The sequence below is a fragment of the Bufo gargarizans genome, chromosome 3 (genome assembly GCF_014858855.1).
Source record: "Bufo gargarizans isolate SCDJY-AF-19 chromosome 3, ASM1485885v1, whole genome shotgun sequence".
NCBI classification, from domain to species: Eukaryota; Metazoa; Chordata; class Amphibia; order Anura; family Bufonidae; genus Bufo; species Bufo gargarizans.
In genome coordinates this window covers 236,031,103-236,046,760 of record NC_058082.1, presented here as the reverse complement: position 1 = coordinate 236,046,760, position 15,658 = coordinate 236,031,103, and the positions used below count along the sequence as shown (strand labels likewise).

The window sequence follows — 15,658 nt, the reverse complement described above, 5'->3', positions numbered from 1 at the left end:
AAAATCATACGGACGTCTGAACGGAGCCTGACAGGGGGGTGATCAATGACAGGGCGGTGATCAATGACAGGGGGGTGATCAGGGAGTTTATATGGGGTGATCATGGGTGATCAGGGGTTTATAAGGGGTTAATAAGTGACGGGGGGGGGTGTAGTGTAGTGTAGTGTGGTGTTTGGTGGGACTGTACTGACCTACCTGAGTCCTCTGGTGGTCGATCCTAACAAAAGGGACCACCAGAGGACCAGGTAGGAGGTATATTAGACGCTGTTATGAAAACAGCGTCTAATATACCTGGTAGGGGTTAAAAAATTCGGATCTCCAGCCTGCCAGCGAGCGATCGCCGCTGGCAGGCTGGAGATCCACTCGCTTACCTTCCGTTCCTGTGAGCGCGCGCGCCTGTGCGCGCGCGTTCACAGGAAATCTCGCGTCTCGCGAGAAGACGCGTATATGCGTCCAGGAGGAGTAAAGCAACCACCTCCCGGACGCATATACGCGTACAGCGGTCGGGAGGTGGTTAAACACAGTCCTTTAAAATCTTGACATCTAGTATCTAGCACTGCTCCTCTTACACCTTGTAGATCTAAAAGCATGTCTTTTCTTTCTTTTCAATTCTCTTTTTATTGATTTTTTCTTTTAAAGAAGGCAGAAAATTGGAAAAGTGGTACATTATTGTTTAGAAAATACAATTGTCATGAATAACAAAGACACCATGTATCCAGGTATATTGACAATGCACATATATATAATCGGCATGTTGTACCAAAAAAAAAGCATGTCTGATAAGGCGATAGAGGTATGATTCAGAGATTTAGGTAAAACAAGCCTCTGCTGTAGTCACATCAATAGTAATTATTCTAATATTATCACTGCTATTTCCTAATTTCTGACACTCCCCACAGAAGTCATACAAGGGAATAAAAGATTGTGCATTGTTAGCCATCGACTAGACTTCACCCAAGGAGGGATTCATCGGGTGTAGGCACAGCAATAGCACATGTTTGTATAAGATCCCATGGGCTCTGTAAGTCTTTAAGGCACAATGAACTAACATTTAGGGCATTTGCCATCCTGACTATACTATTCTGTTCAGAATAAAAGGGGACGGGAGAAGCTCTTTTATATACTGACTGATTATTTGGTGCACCGCAGAAGAAACTCATCTCCTCTGGGTGATAAATACATGTAGTAATATGCCAGACTGGCAAGAAAAACACAAAGATTAATAATTATCAGCAGACAAACAAATCTCCCAGAATAGTGTGGGGTCATCATCTTCAGCCTATGGCAAGGCACTTTTCAGGGAAACTTCTTCTGAGCTCCCCTCTTTATTCAGCGAATCCAGATTGGAGCCTCTTCTGTGAGAATTGCTGTTCTGGTGACTGCTACCACTCGGGTGGGTGGTCCAAACGGGAACTCAGTCTGTTTTCGTCTTTTTGCCAGGCACTGGACTATCACCACGTCTCCTGGTTGGAAAGGATGCGTAGGTTCCTGTGGAGAGAAAGGAGAGGCACGAGCAACATCTCGTTCAATTTGATCAAAAATTTCTACAAGTTTCCTCACATATTCTGCCTGTACTACTTCTAGATCCCCTTTTTCTATCACGGGGGCCTTTGGACCCCAAGGGTTGGGGAAGGGTCTTCCCATTAGGACCTCAAATGGTGAGTGACCAGTATTCTTATTAGGCTGCATCCTAATTTCTGCTAGGGCTATAGGCAAGAACTTTTTCCAATTAGTGAACATGCCTCCAGTAATTTTCCTTATTTTTTCTTTAATTGTTCTATTCATCCTTTCTACTACCCCGGAACTCTGTGGGTGATAAGGGAGGTGGAACTTCTAGTCAATCCTAAGGGCTTTGGAAAGCTCCTTACATACCCTGGACGCAAAAGCTGGGCCATTATCTGAGTCAATTTGAACAGGACACCCCCATCTGGGGATGATCTCTTATAACAAAACTTTTACCACAATTTGTGTTGTTTCAATGGTAGTAGGAAAAACCTCCGGCCATCTAGAGAACATATCCACAATTACAAGGGAATACTCCTGCTTTCTTCCAGTCTTTGGGATATGGGTGAAGTCAATTTGTAAGTGAGTGAATGGCGAAGTCGGATAATTCAGATGCTGGTGTTGGGCCTTTGAATTATTTGGGTTGTTTCTGAGACATATAATACACCGTGACATATAAGATTGTACCTTTGATCTAAGACTTGGTATAAAAAAATCTCTCCGAATGAGGTCAGTGTTTGCCTTTGCTCCCCAAGCAACTTTGCTTGGTAATTGGATGGTGGCCAGGAGATTTGCCTCCCATCTGCAGCTATGAAGCCTCTCCTCTGCCAGATTATCCCATGATCATGTACAACCCCAAAAGGCATATTTGGAATCGGTGTATACATTTACATCTCTCCCCTCAGAAAGACAACAAGCTCTAGTGAGGGCAATCAGTTCAGCTGCTTGGGCTGACTGAAAAAGTAAAGGATTCGATTCTAGAATAACATCAGGGAGTTCAACCACAGCGTATCCTGCATGATAAGTGTTGTCATTAGGGCGGGGACAGGACGGGGACTCCTGCCATGGTTTTGCAATTGTCCCTGGCAAATAAGTGAAACATCACGCCATAGTCGGGTAGGCCCAAACCAGGACTTGAAACCATTGCACATTTCAAATGACTAAAAGCTTGTAACATTTCATCAGACTATTTAAGGAAGTCAGGCATATCAGTATTAGTGGCTTGTCTCAGAATATTATCATAGTAGGAGCAATCAGCAATCCATTGGCGGCAGTAACCAATCATGCCAAGAAAGGTCAACATGTCTTTCTTGGTTTGTGGGTGGGGCAGACCCAGTACTGCGGTAATTCTGGCATGGCTGATTTTCCTCTCACCTTTACAGAGAACAAAGCCTAAATACTCAACACTTTCCATACACTATTGTAATTTCTTCCTAGAAACTTTGTGACCACATTCACATAACCACAGTAATAAACTAACACAGTCTAACTGGCAGGCCTCCCGAGTAGAACTACATATGAGGAGATCGTCCACATATTGTAGAAGGACAGAACCATGAGGGGCAGTCCAAGGGCGTAGTGTAACTTGGAGGACAATGGAGTAGACTACTGAGGAGTCTACATAACTCTGAGGAATTCTACACCAAGTATACTGGCGAAATTTAAATGTGAAGGCAAAGAGTAGCCGTGTCTCCTGGTCAACTGGGACAGAAAAAAATGCATTCTTTAAATCAATAACAGAGAAAAACTCTGTATGGGCAGGAATAGCCGATAGCAGAGATGGTACGTCTTGAACCACAGGGGCTATGGGTATGATCTGTGCATTTACCGCTCTAAGACCCTGGACAAACTTAAAAGGTATTATCAGCCTTTCTCACTAGGTTAATAGGTGTATTATAGGGGGAAATAATTTCCTCAATAACCCCTGCCTCTAGGAATTCCATCAACATAGACTCAATCCCCTTTTCTTTTTCTGGGGAAAGGGGGTATTGTTTAATATAAACAGGTGCAGCGCCGGGCTTAAGCCTTGCCTTATATGGTGTACAGGAGATAAGGCCAACATCTTTGTCAGTATTTGCCCAAACCTCAGGAGGAACCGGATCAAGTAGCGGATCCTGAGGTTTGCATTCCAAATATAAAAACAATTTCCCTTTGGTACATGAATGGGCATAACTGAGGATGTGACATGTAGGTGTCCAGTCTTGCTAATCCCCAACTGCAACCTTAACAGAACAAACAAATCTCTCCCTAATAAATTCACAGGACAATTTGGAATGATCCTAAAACTGTGTATGAACATTGACTGGTGCTTGTATGGATGTTGGATCGAGAGGGGAGGAGTTTTATAAGATCTGGTTAGTAGCCTATTAATTCCCACAGAGGGCTCAGCATTCTCTCTTGGACCACTATAATAATCCTCACATATAGTACTACCAGTAGCACCAGAATCCACAAGAAAAGGGAGAGGACATCCCTCCATTGTTAACACAATCAGTGGTGATTACTTATAGTGGGTTTGTTATAAGAGTGAATGCTGGGAATACTGTCCCTCGGGCATCCTCATTGTGATGTCTGCTGCCCCCAGGCTACGGGAAAACGAGGGGTATTATTCTGGGGCTGTGGCAGTGGGGGGGGGGGAGATCTCGGATCTGAGCTTGTGGATATGGTTGGGTGCCTTGAGCTTGGGTATCATTTAGGGCATGTTGCCTGAGTGGGTAAGGGCATCGACTGATCCAGTGGTTAGTCTTACCACAATTAAACCAGCAACCTGCAGGACGATGATTTCTATTATTCCCCCCTCTCCCAGAGCATGGCCCTCTACCCCTTCTTCTGCCACTTCCCCTATTGGGCTGATTCGAGGGACAATTCCTAGCCTGAGTTTGGTAATGGGCCCCTTTAGGTCTTACCATTTCAAAACAACCCGCCGCATCTTTCTTCATTAACTTATTTTGGAATTGATCTTTATTAAGACTAGGCCATTCAGAGATCATTTGTTTAACAGTAAGCTGAAGATGTGGCTGTAGATTGGTAAGAAAAGTCTGAATGAGCATAGAATGCATATTATCCTGAATACTAATTCCTGCCTCCAGAGTCCAAACTTCATTAAACCTCTTCCAAAAGTCTATAACAGACTCTCCTGATATTTATTTTACAGTCAGGCTACAGCAGTCGGCAACGAGGACCTAGTCTGAAAACACCTCTCCATTTCACACTTAATTTCTTCCCACATTGTGTCTATGCCTGCCTCAGCATTTAATTTATAATTTCCAGCCGGCGTATTCGGGGGCTCTACAGTGCTAGAGGGGACCTTACTCCAATCCCAGGGGAAATTGTGCCCAACTTTCCCATCTATTATAAGGTGCATATCCTCCTGAGTCAGACATCTCCCTTTACAAGCTCTCTTCAAATAATGAAATGTCCCAGATGAAGATGAAGAGGTTTTAGGGTAGTGTTTAACAATCTTATTAATATCATCTACTTCAATAGGTTTCTTTAACAAGGTGTCCCCTACAGTCATAAAAGGGAACTGTTCCTCAAGGTCACTGTCCTCATCAGGATGAGGTATATGTTCAGGTTTGGGAAAATACTTTTGTGATCTAAGGCGCATGGGAGATATGACATCCCCATCACCAACAGCACCAGCCGCTGGATCCTGACCACTCTGATCAGGCATAGGTTTGGGCAACTGCGGAGGTGGCTTGGGGAGCTGTAGGTGGTTGGATGTTGGTAGCAGTATATCCAGCCAGTAAATCTAAGTCATCTTTTGAAAGGGATGGATATATCTGTGGGATATTTCCTAAATAGGGAGGAGGGGGCTTCTGAAGTGAACACCCTTGTGCATTATTTTTCTAACTCATGTTTCTTTTTATATCCCTCCTGGTTCTCTGCCTTCTGTTTCTTAACCTTTTTATTTGGTCTGTCATACCAATATGGTGCATAAGTAAGCCAATTTTCCCCTCCCAACTTCATATACTGCATGTTCCACTGGGGGTCTGGACCATAATATGGGTAAGCTTCAGTGTCACCCAAACATAACTCTTTTACCATGTCCATATGGAAGGTGTCATTAGCTCCTTCCCGAGGGAACGAATTTATACTCTTCATCCCCTCTGTCCATCCTGCCATATTATCCACCCAGGGAGTAACTAAATAATAATCAGTTCCACAGACACCGGGCTACATAATCCTTACATGTTTCTCCTACATACGGAGGGGTGGAGGGACCTTTCCTTGCATTGCACCCATTTCTTATAACTTAATTGAGACGGAGGCAGAGCAGAACTCTCCCCAGGATTGGCTGTACTGAACCGTAAAGGCTCCGACAATTCCTGTCAACTGGGTAGAGGGGACATATGTCTATGCTCAACTTCCTTCTAAACTGTCTGCTAGTATTATCCCTTAAAACCGTCACTTGCATTCACCAGTTTCTGGGTTAGCGGGTTTCCCCTCGCCAGAGTGGTGGGGCGTCTTACGGTTCTCCAGGACACACACAATAAAGTTAGTACAGTTTTCACAGTATCATTTGCTGCTTACCTTCAGCATAATATAAAATTATTTAATGCTTCATAACATCATAACATAAAATAGGGCATCAGAAAGCGACAGATAAGAAGCAATAGAAATTGGCTGACAAGAGAAACCAGGGTGCAGACAATATTTGAATTGTTCCCAAAAGAATTCCTCTTTTAAATCTTTCCCTAAAGAATTTATCTTTTAGACTTGGCCAATAGTCTATTTAAAGTCTATCTTCCCTAAAGATAGATACTATTCCTTTCAGTGTGTCTGAAGTGGATTCAAGATAGAAACAACAGAGTTTTCGGAAAGCATCGGAATTTCCCCAGTCCTAAAGGCAGGGAGTTTCTGTACTTACCAAATTCCTGTGTGTTCTATCCTAGACGAGCCCCCAGCTGAAAGGGATCTGCTTCTGTATGCACCCTGATTCCTCTTTCCCCAATGACAGGCGTCTGGAGAGCTATGTCAATGACACCAACACACACAGTATGGTCCTAGAAACAGCTCTGATTTTATCTTGACAATACGGCCTTTTATACATACAGGAAACAGATATGGTTCATATATACAATGGTGCTGAGTAGAAACAATTCCTTATATGGAAATAAGGCTAATGTAAATATTCACCCTCTAGTATGATGTCGCCCAACATCCTTTCATTCATACAGATCATATAGCTTATTCTATTTAACCCTTCAGTATACATAACATTTACAGCTCTAGCCAAAAAGCTGTGAAATTCTCACAAAAGTGAACACTAAACATTTAGCCTTGAGTTTAGAATATTCTGTTCTAGAGACTGTAAAAATATAAGAATAAGGGACACAAAGAGCCCAATGTGAGAAGGCAGAGAAACTATGGTGTCTATATGATTTCCTTCACAAGAAGTAGACATGATGATGTTCATAATAACTTCTCTCACAAATCCCCCCTTTTGTTAGTAATTTCAGGCATTGCTGCATGCAATTGGGATCTGGGATGGAAGAAAGAACTTGATTATGGGTTTCAGTTAGATGCTTATGTAGTCCTTGTACGTACTTAGACAGTGACCCATGAGCAGCTTGCATCTGCTGGAGAAAGTACAGTTCTTTCTTTGGGACACTGCCAAAAAGTATTTAATATGGAAATAGTTTATTCTTTCTTCTATGGTTGACTCAGGCCGAGTAGAAGGCAAGTAGGTAGATACTCAATCCAGGGCAAGTTTGTTTTCTCCACTTCAGAATTTTAAAATTTACGGTGCTGTATAAGAATTCCACCCTGCCACTACTTTGTGTTAGGGCACATGGGAGTCCTGTTCTATCCCTAGGGTTACCATAATCTCTTTCATGAGTTCACTGGTGAAATGTATGCCCTTGTCACTTTCTATGGTCTCTGGGATCGCATATCTACAAACCAATTAACTTATAAACTTTTGGGCTTCAGGCCATCCCAAGAACATGTCTACATGGACCAGGGTATACTTGTAATTAACCACCTTAGGTAGCTGTATGTGTAGCTGTATGTAGCCCACCTGCAATCTCTGTAATGGGTAATCTGGTCTAGGGGTGCACTTCCTGGGTACTCAGGTAGGCCTACCAGTGTTATGCCTTGCATGTATAAGGCATCCCTGTACAAATTTTGCAGCCACTTTATGTAACCCCCAGGGCAAATAGTTGTGTAAACTATGGCACACATTGCTCCCTTGATGTTATGGATGACTGACTGGGACAGTGTGGCCATCATGGAAAAAAAAATTGGACAGGCAGGCCTTAGTGTGGAAACTCCATCCATACCTTTGTCTTGTGAAGGAATGTCTGGTTTTTCAGGATTGGTAGCAGTTATATGTCTACTGCAGGCATGGCCGTTGGGGCAGCTGCCATTAAGAGGAGTAATGTTACCTTTCTGGCTGCCTGATCTGACAATGTATTCCCCAGAGAATCTTTAGTGTGTACTGACATCTTCAACATGTCTTACAGCTTTAGCATTCTTTATAGGCTTACCAGCAGAGGTCAAAAAAATTGCAGCTCTGCCAAATGACTCCAAAGTCATGTGCTACACCAAATGCATACCTCGAGTCTGCATGGATATTCACCTCTTTTCCCTTACCTAGATTATAACCTGGAGTGATTGCCTTTAGCTCCACCTCTTGTGCCAGGCAACTAGATGGGAGTGGTTTCTGTATCACTGTCTCACCATTTTGGACTACGGCAATCTTTCTTGGTTATTTTCCCATAATCTCAAGCTATGTACAAAATACTTAGCATAAGGGTTGGAAATTGGTGCACTATTACTATTGCCCAACCCATTTGTTTTCATATCCGTCAATATTTAAAAATCATGTGTTATGTCAAATTGGCATTCCTCACTGGCTAATTGAAAAATTAGGGACTGGATTTCACCTTGTTCCCCACTCCCTCCAAGCCCTTCCCCCCTTTTGTGAATCCACCAGTAGCAAGGTGGATGGACTCACAACATTGCAACACGTAATACAGTGCCTATATTAGGGCTGTGAGGAGCGAAACCTCCTATTTGGCGAGTCTAGCTGGGAAAAGATGTTTGGTTTGGGCTTGCTATAAAATTTCAGATACTACATGGGGCATTTGCAGCACCAGAGGGTTGCAGAGATCTGTATCAGCTCAACTGCTCATACACAAAAGGGGAATCCCATGTTATGTCCAGAACTACTGAGTAATACCCCAATGGTCTCTGCCTCCATGGTCTTGGGTGAGGACTCTACTAGCTTGCCCTGCTTGCTCATGACAAAATAATACAAACGTCTTGCCATAGTCAGGGATGCCTAGTGCAAGGGGCATCAGACAATATATATTTCAGGGTATAAAAGCGTCTGTTGCCTCTGGATTAATGTTAAAATGTTCTGATTTGAGACATGCAAACAATGGGGCCATTGTACTGGAAGCATTATGAATCCAGAGGTGGACGCCAATTTAACTTGGCGTCTTCAGGGGAACGGGCAGTCTGCTCGACTGCCCGTTCCCCTGAAGATGCCAAGTTAAATTGGCGAAACATGTTGGGGCGCAGAGTGCTGTAAAGCATGAATTTTAGACAGCTTTAGCCTACTATGTACAAGCTACTAGGAGAGCAAAGAGAAACAGTCAGATAGGGGGCATTGAGGAGGAATAGTGCATCAGCTTCTGCCTTAAACAAAACAAATAGGAGCGAGAGCGCACCAACCACTGTGACGGACTACAGCACTGTGAATCAACAGAGCTGGTAACAGCAAACATCTGTGGTGGCTGCTAAATATAAAGCAGCCAAGCAGAGCAAAAATAATAAAATAAAATAATAAGGCAGTTAGCAGCACATGCATCCTAAGACGCCATAACCATCACTCAAGATTTAAAATAAAAAATAAAAAATCATTATACAGACAGTAGGCTGAGCTGACAATTTTAAACGTTAGTCTAGTGTGAAGTTTTTAATTACTCAATACAATAAATGTTACGTTTTAATCTAGGAAAATTATCACACGTGTCAATCTAGAGACAGCCATTGGTCTCACTGATCATTTGTAAATTTTCAAAAAGTCATATGTACCCCAAAATAATACTAATGAAAAGCTACATTTGGTGAAAAATAAAAAAGTTATGGACTTTAGTATATTACGATGCAAAATATAATTTATTTTTAACACAAAAGTGATTTTATGCTGAAAAAGTAGTAAAACATTAAAAACTGTAAATTTGGTATCGCCTTCCCTTAACTGTATCAACCGACAGAATAAAATTATCATATCATATTTACCACAAAAGGAACCTCATAAATAATAAAAATAAAAAACACTGACACAATTGCCATTTTTACCCATCTTACCATCACAATTTTTTTAAATAAAAAGTGATCAAAAAGACATATATACCCCAAAATGATACAAAAAAAAAATAAGCCTATCTTGCAAAAAACAAGCCCTCACACAGCTACATTGGGGGAAAAAATGTTTTAGCTCCTAAAAACAATATCAGCAAAATTTGAGGCTAAGGCAACATTATATTGGAAATAAAAGTTCATTTTTCATTTTCACAGCCATGTGTTTCTAAATTCTTTGAAACGCTTGTTTGGTCAAAGCATTCACTTCACCTCTAGATTTATTCCTTGAGTTTCCAAAATGTGGTCCTTTTTGGGGTTTTCTTTTTAGGGGTACCTCAGGGCTTCTTTAAATGTGACATGACACCTGAAAACCAGGTTTGTTTGACTGTTAACCTAAATCTCCCTAGGCACGTGGCACTCGCAAGGAGATTCTTGGTTCAGGGCAATCTTAATCGATGTAACTTGATCTGGAAATATACCATACATTTTTATTTAAAGAGGTTGTGTCACTTGGCAAATGGCATTTGTCATGTGAATAAAGTTAATACAAGGAATTTACTAATGAATTGTGATTCTCCATATTGCCTCCTTTGCTGGCTTGAATTAATTTTACCATCACATTATACATATCCAGGGGTTATGACTACTTTGCAATCCAGCAGTGGTCGTGCTTGCACACTATAGGAAAAAGCACGGACCTCTCTGGTGGCCAGGACTGTGGGAGAACGCATAGTCATGCATGTGCAGCAACTCCTGCCCGACGACCTTGTATCTGTGCTGTAGCAGTTGTTGTAACCCTTGGAAACGAGCAGTGTATAATGCAATGGAGAAGTGAATCCAGCCAGCAAAGGAGGCAATATGGACAATCACAATACATTAGTAAGTGTCTTGTATTAACTTTGTCTACATGCCATTTGCTGAAGTGTATATATTTTTATAAATTATTTGTGTATGCAGCAAATAACAGATTTCTGTTGGAAAAGATATGAATGTCATTATGTCCCAAATAATGTTTTCAAAAATGTAATTTTGCTGAATAATTTGGAAAAACATATGTTGTGTTCTTTTCAAAATACAAATAAAACTATTGCCATAATCGGAACTTCCACTTGTAATAACTAGAGATGAGCGAATCGAAGTTGACAAAGTGGAATTCGATCCAAATTTTCGGAGAAATTAAATTTGCAACAAAGTCGAATTTCCTTACGCTTCGTGATTACGAATCAAATTTTTTCCTAAAATGGCTGCTGCACATGTTTGGACATGGAGCAAAGAACTTTGGGAACGAGGGATCACCCACAATGCCATGCATGAAGCCAATCAGCAGCCAGATGTGATGTCACAGCCCTATAAATAGCCCCAGCCATCTTGGATTCAGCCATTTTCCAGTGCACTTAGTGCAGGGAGAAATGTGACAGGTGCTAGGGACAGTGCTAGGAAAGACTTCATTGTGATTTATAAGTTCAGGGAAATATTATTCAAGGTGTAGGGAAAGGATAGGAAGGCATTATCTACAATATAAAAAGGAGAACAGGGTGTAACCTGGCTAATAGGAGCGACTCTATTACACCTTGCTGCACTAACTGCACTAAATGATAGCTGTGTGTGTGATACAGCCAGAGAAAAAATATGTCGTAAATGCCTTTCTGTGTTGAAGTTACATTGTACTACTGCCATTTAATGGGTGTATTAATAGGAAATATACATATCTCCCATTAGCCGTTCTGCTGTGGGGGGGAGGGTTTATTAATAGAAAAAAATATGTCTTAATTGCCATTCTTTCTGCTGTGAAGTTACATTGTACTACAGCCATTTACGGGGTGTATTAATAGGAAATATACGTACGTCCTTGTAGCCGTTTTGCTGTGAATTTACATTGTTATACTTATTTTTTGGGGGTATATTAATAGAAAAAAAATAAGTCTTAATTGCTGTTCTGCGGTGAAGTTACATTGTACTACAGAAATTTATGGGCTGCATTAATAGAAAAGATAAGTACGTCCTATTAGCCATTCTGTGGTGAATTTAGATTGTTATACTTTTTTTTTTGGGTGTAATATGAAAAAAAAAAATGTCTTAATTGCCGTTCTGCTCTGAAGGTACATTGTTCTACAGCCATTTACAGGGTGTATTAATAGGAAATATACGTACGTCTTGTAGCCGGGAGTGGGAGTGGTTACAAAACACAGAAGACATGCAAATATTCCATTCATGTGTCATCTCTGTTTTGAATTCACTCCTGTTTTTTTTTTTGGGCTTTAGCAATACTGATGGATTACTGACCAAATCCTGACCGAGTGAAGGCAGATGCTTAACAGACAGGATTCATTTTTTGGGGGTTATTTTTCTGACGGATCAGAGGAAGGGCAAAATAATCAGTGACGTCAACACAAACTTACTGCTGACAACCTCTCCACCCTGTCAGGAGGGTTCTACTTGTATAAGCGTTTAATAGAACAGGTTCTGTAGAAATCTATGTGGAATCAGCTGACGACAGTGTAAAAGGAGTGCGCTCTTTCACGCTATAGTAGGATCTTGGGCTTCTGCACGGTTCTTTATACCTGGCACTAACATTGACCTGTAAGGCTGAGTTCATACTTGAGCTATTTGGTGAGTTTTAGCCCCATAACTGCCCAAATAAGTGAAGTGTGCAGTGATTCTAAGAGCGACGCCTGTAATCTGCATGTCATACTAACTCACAGTTTTGTTTGACTACCACAGCAGGCTCCCTATGCGTGTTTTTGCAAGCACAGTCTTCTACATCACTATACATGCTCTCTGCAGCCAGGAAATAGCTGTTTTTTAACGAGATTCACCACTAAAATTCGGATCAAATGAAATCTTTTTGGAAAATTCGGCGAACCGACCGAATCGTATTTTTGAGAAATTTGCTCATCTCTAGTAATAACAACCACATTGTAATATGTTGAGGATAAAAAAAAATCTTTGTGCATACATTAGGATAAAAAGAAATTCTTGAACATACTGACTGTTTGGGCCTCTAGGGATTCTCTCTGATCAGTAGTTAATTAAATAATTCAGATTTTCTCTAGGAACTATTGTAGTTCCACTGCGCTCTTATTTACTTTACTACTATATATATCTTCAAAGTATTCCCTAACGAGCTCCAGCTTCGCCATTTGTTCATAGGTTTTATGGCCAAATTTATCTATCAGGCAGTGAATGTATTTATTATTTTTAGTCTGAGTTGCCATCAGGGCAGCCAGTTTTTTGCCGGGTATATGTGCATAGATATAGTTATCCCTTACATGCGCTTACATCCAATGATATCTCCTCTGATATACATGTTCTCTTTTTTCCATCTTCTCTATTTGGAACAGACAGCCATGATGACTTCTTTCAGCCATGTCTCATCTCTGCAGAGTTTGTCACATAATATCTTACGTTTCTACTTTTCCATCTTCCATCCATCTTCTCAACACCTCATCCTGCCACCCCTAATACTTTGCCCGCTGTGTTCCCCAATACTATACTACAGAAACAGTTAATCTCCCTGGAACTACTAATCCCACACAGATAGTGCCCACTTCAATAATTATTGCCACACAGTGACATAAAAAATAATTGCACACAGCAGATATTGCTTCTAACAGAAAATTTCATTAACATAATGTCCCCAAAAATAATTGTGCTAAGCTGATACTGTACCAATGTGCCACCTACAGTAATAGTGTTCCAAAGGGTTCCACCAATAGTAATAATTCTCTCCCACTGTGCCCCTAGTATAGTAATAATAGTGCCAACAGTAGTAATAAGTTTCCCCATAGTCCCTCAGTAGTAATAATTCCCCCTATGTGCCCAATAGTAGCAGAGTCCACCACAATGCCCCAATAGTAAAAATGCCCCAATAAGTAATAATGCCCACCTATAGTGCCCCCAGTAGTACTAATGCTCCATATAGTTCCCCAGTAGTACTAATGCCCTGTCACGACCATGGTCTTGGTCGTGACTCCTGTGTCCGCATGCTGTTGCCTGCGGTCTGGTGTTGTTGTTCAGCCACAGGTGAGGGCCACTAGTATGTTGCCTCACTTGTGGTTGCCGCTGGCAACGTGTGGTTGTTTTGCAGTTTGGCAGCCTGAGCTGGTGCTGGGCAGCTTGCTGCAATGTGCATGCGGTTGCACCTGGCAACCTGCCTTTATATGTGTGCACATTCCCTGTTTAGTGTGCACAGGGTTTGAGTTGTGTGCACTTCCCCTTTAAGTTGATGTCTTCCCTTCCCTGGTGTTGGAAGGGTTAACTTCCTTCCTAGTGTGTGTGCACTGGGTGTGTCTGATTGTGGGTGTGGCTACATGGGCTATAAAGCCTCAGTTAAGACCTGATGTCTGAGGGGTACTCCAGCCTTGTAGTAAGCTGGAGGCACTCTCCTGGTCCCATATACCATCTGCCAGTGAGGGCCACCCTTGTGGTCTCAAAATGTGATACACAATGTTATGAGGATGTGTTTGTGTTATGCTTATTTATTGCAGCGTATGGTTTCCTGGTTTCCTGGTTTCCTGTGTGGTGTGTGCTCTGTCTCTTGTGTTGTTGTGGACAGCAGCACTTATACTAGGGTTCCAGGTTCTGTGTCTGTGGCAGGTAGGTGTGGGACTAGTTGCACTTACCTGCCATTGCCATATGCCTGTTTCTGTTCCCCTTTCGTTATAACTTGGCCAGTGAGACTCCTGTTCGTCCGTATCTAGGAGGAACAGGTAGTCTTACCCAGCTCCTAGTCCAGAGCCACCCTGAGGGCTAGCAGGAATATCAGGTTCCGGTGTATGAGCCCTCCTACCTTCAGGGTCTGTTCATATGGCTAGGAGACAGGGTCAGAATTAGGGATTGATAGGAGGTGACCTGCTCCCTGATTCCTGTCCTGGCCTTGTACTGACCATCCATCTTCTGGCATCGCACGGCTGAGGGTTTTCCCCATCCTCAGCCGTGACATGCCCCCTATAGTGCCCCAGTAGTAATAAAGCCCACCATAATGCCCCCGGGAGCATTAAAGTCCCCAAAGTGGGCCCCAGTAGTAAATAAGCTCACTTATAATGCCCCCAATATTACTAATGCCCCCTAAAGTTCCCCAAGCATTAATAAAGCCCCCAAAGTATGCCCCAGAAATAATAATGCTTTGCCTGCCTCTAGTGCCCCCAATTGTAATAAAGCACCCATAGGGTGTGCCAGAAGAATAAGTACCCCTAGTAGTACTAATGCCCCCTTATAATAAGTGCCAATGAAAAAAATTGTGCCCCTAGTAGTACTAATGCCCTATTATAATGTATGCTAGTAGAAAAAAAAAACTTCTTATAGTGCCCTATTAGTACTAATTCCCCCCTTATAATGTGTACCAGTAGAAAAATGACCCCTTATAGTGCATCACCCATAGTGGCCCAACAGCAAGTTGCCAAAGGATAATAAACTCAATTGCTCACGTGCATGCCACTGTATGTGATGCAGTGCAGGACACAGGCCTCTTCACTGGCCTTTGTTAGGCTTCAGGCCTGGTGCCTGTATGGAATGTCATAAGCATTTCCCTATTAGGCTAAGTCAGAAGCATTGTTTAATAGGTTGCCTGTCACTATAGGCAATAATGGTGAAATTTTCTTTTTTTTTATCATCCACCGCCACCCCCAAAAAAAACTAAAGCTAATCAATAAATTATATGTTCTGCTAATGTTCCCAATAAAATACAACTTATGCTAGAAAATAGAAGCCTTCACGAGCTATATAAATGAAAAAATGGCTTTTGAAATGCGACCAACAAAAAAAAGGAAAATATTGCTTGCTTTTTTAAAATCTAAAATGTGCAGTATTTAGCAGTTAAATGACCATGAAGAGGCTCTTG

The 15,658-nt window shown here is 41.8% G+C and overlaps 1 long non-coding RNA gene across 1 annotated transcript in view; it reads right to left on the bottom strand.

Moving 5' to 3' along the window:
- Positions 1–1,388: 1,388 nt before the first annotated feature.
- The window catches only part of LOC122931286, a 32,021-nt gene continuing 17,751 nt past the window's right edge, over positions 1,389–15,658 (bottom strand). Inside the window, exon 3 of the long non-coding RNA XR_006388228.1 lies at positions 1,389–1,488. This is a non-coding gene — a long non-coding RNA (uncharacterized LOC122931286). The remainder of the gene's footprint in view (positions 1,489–15,658) is intronic.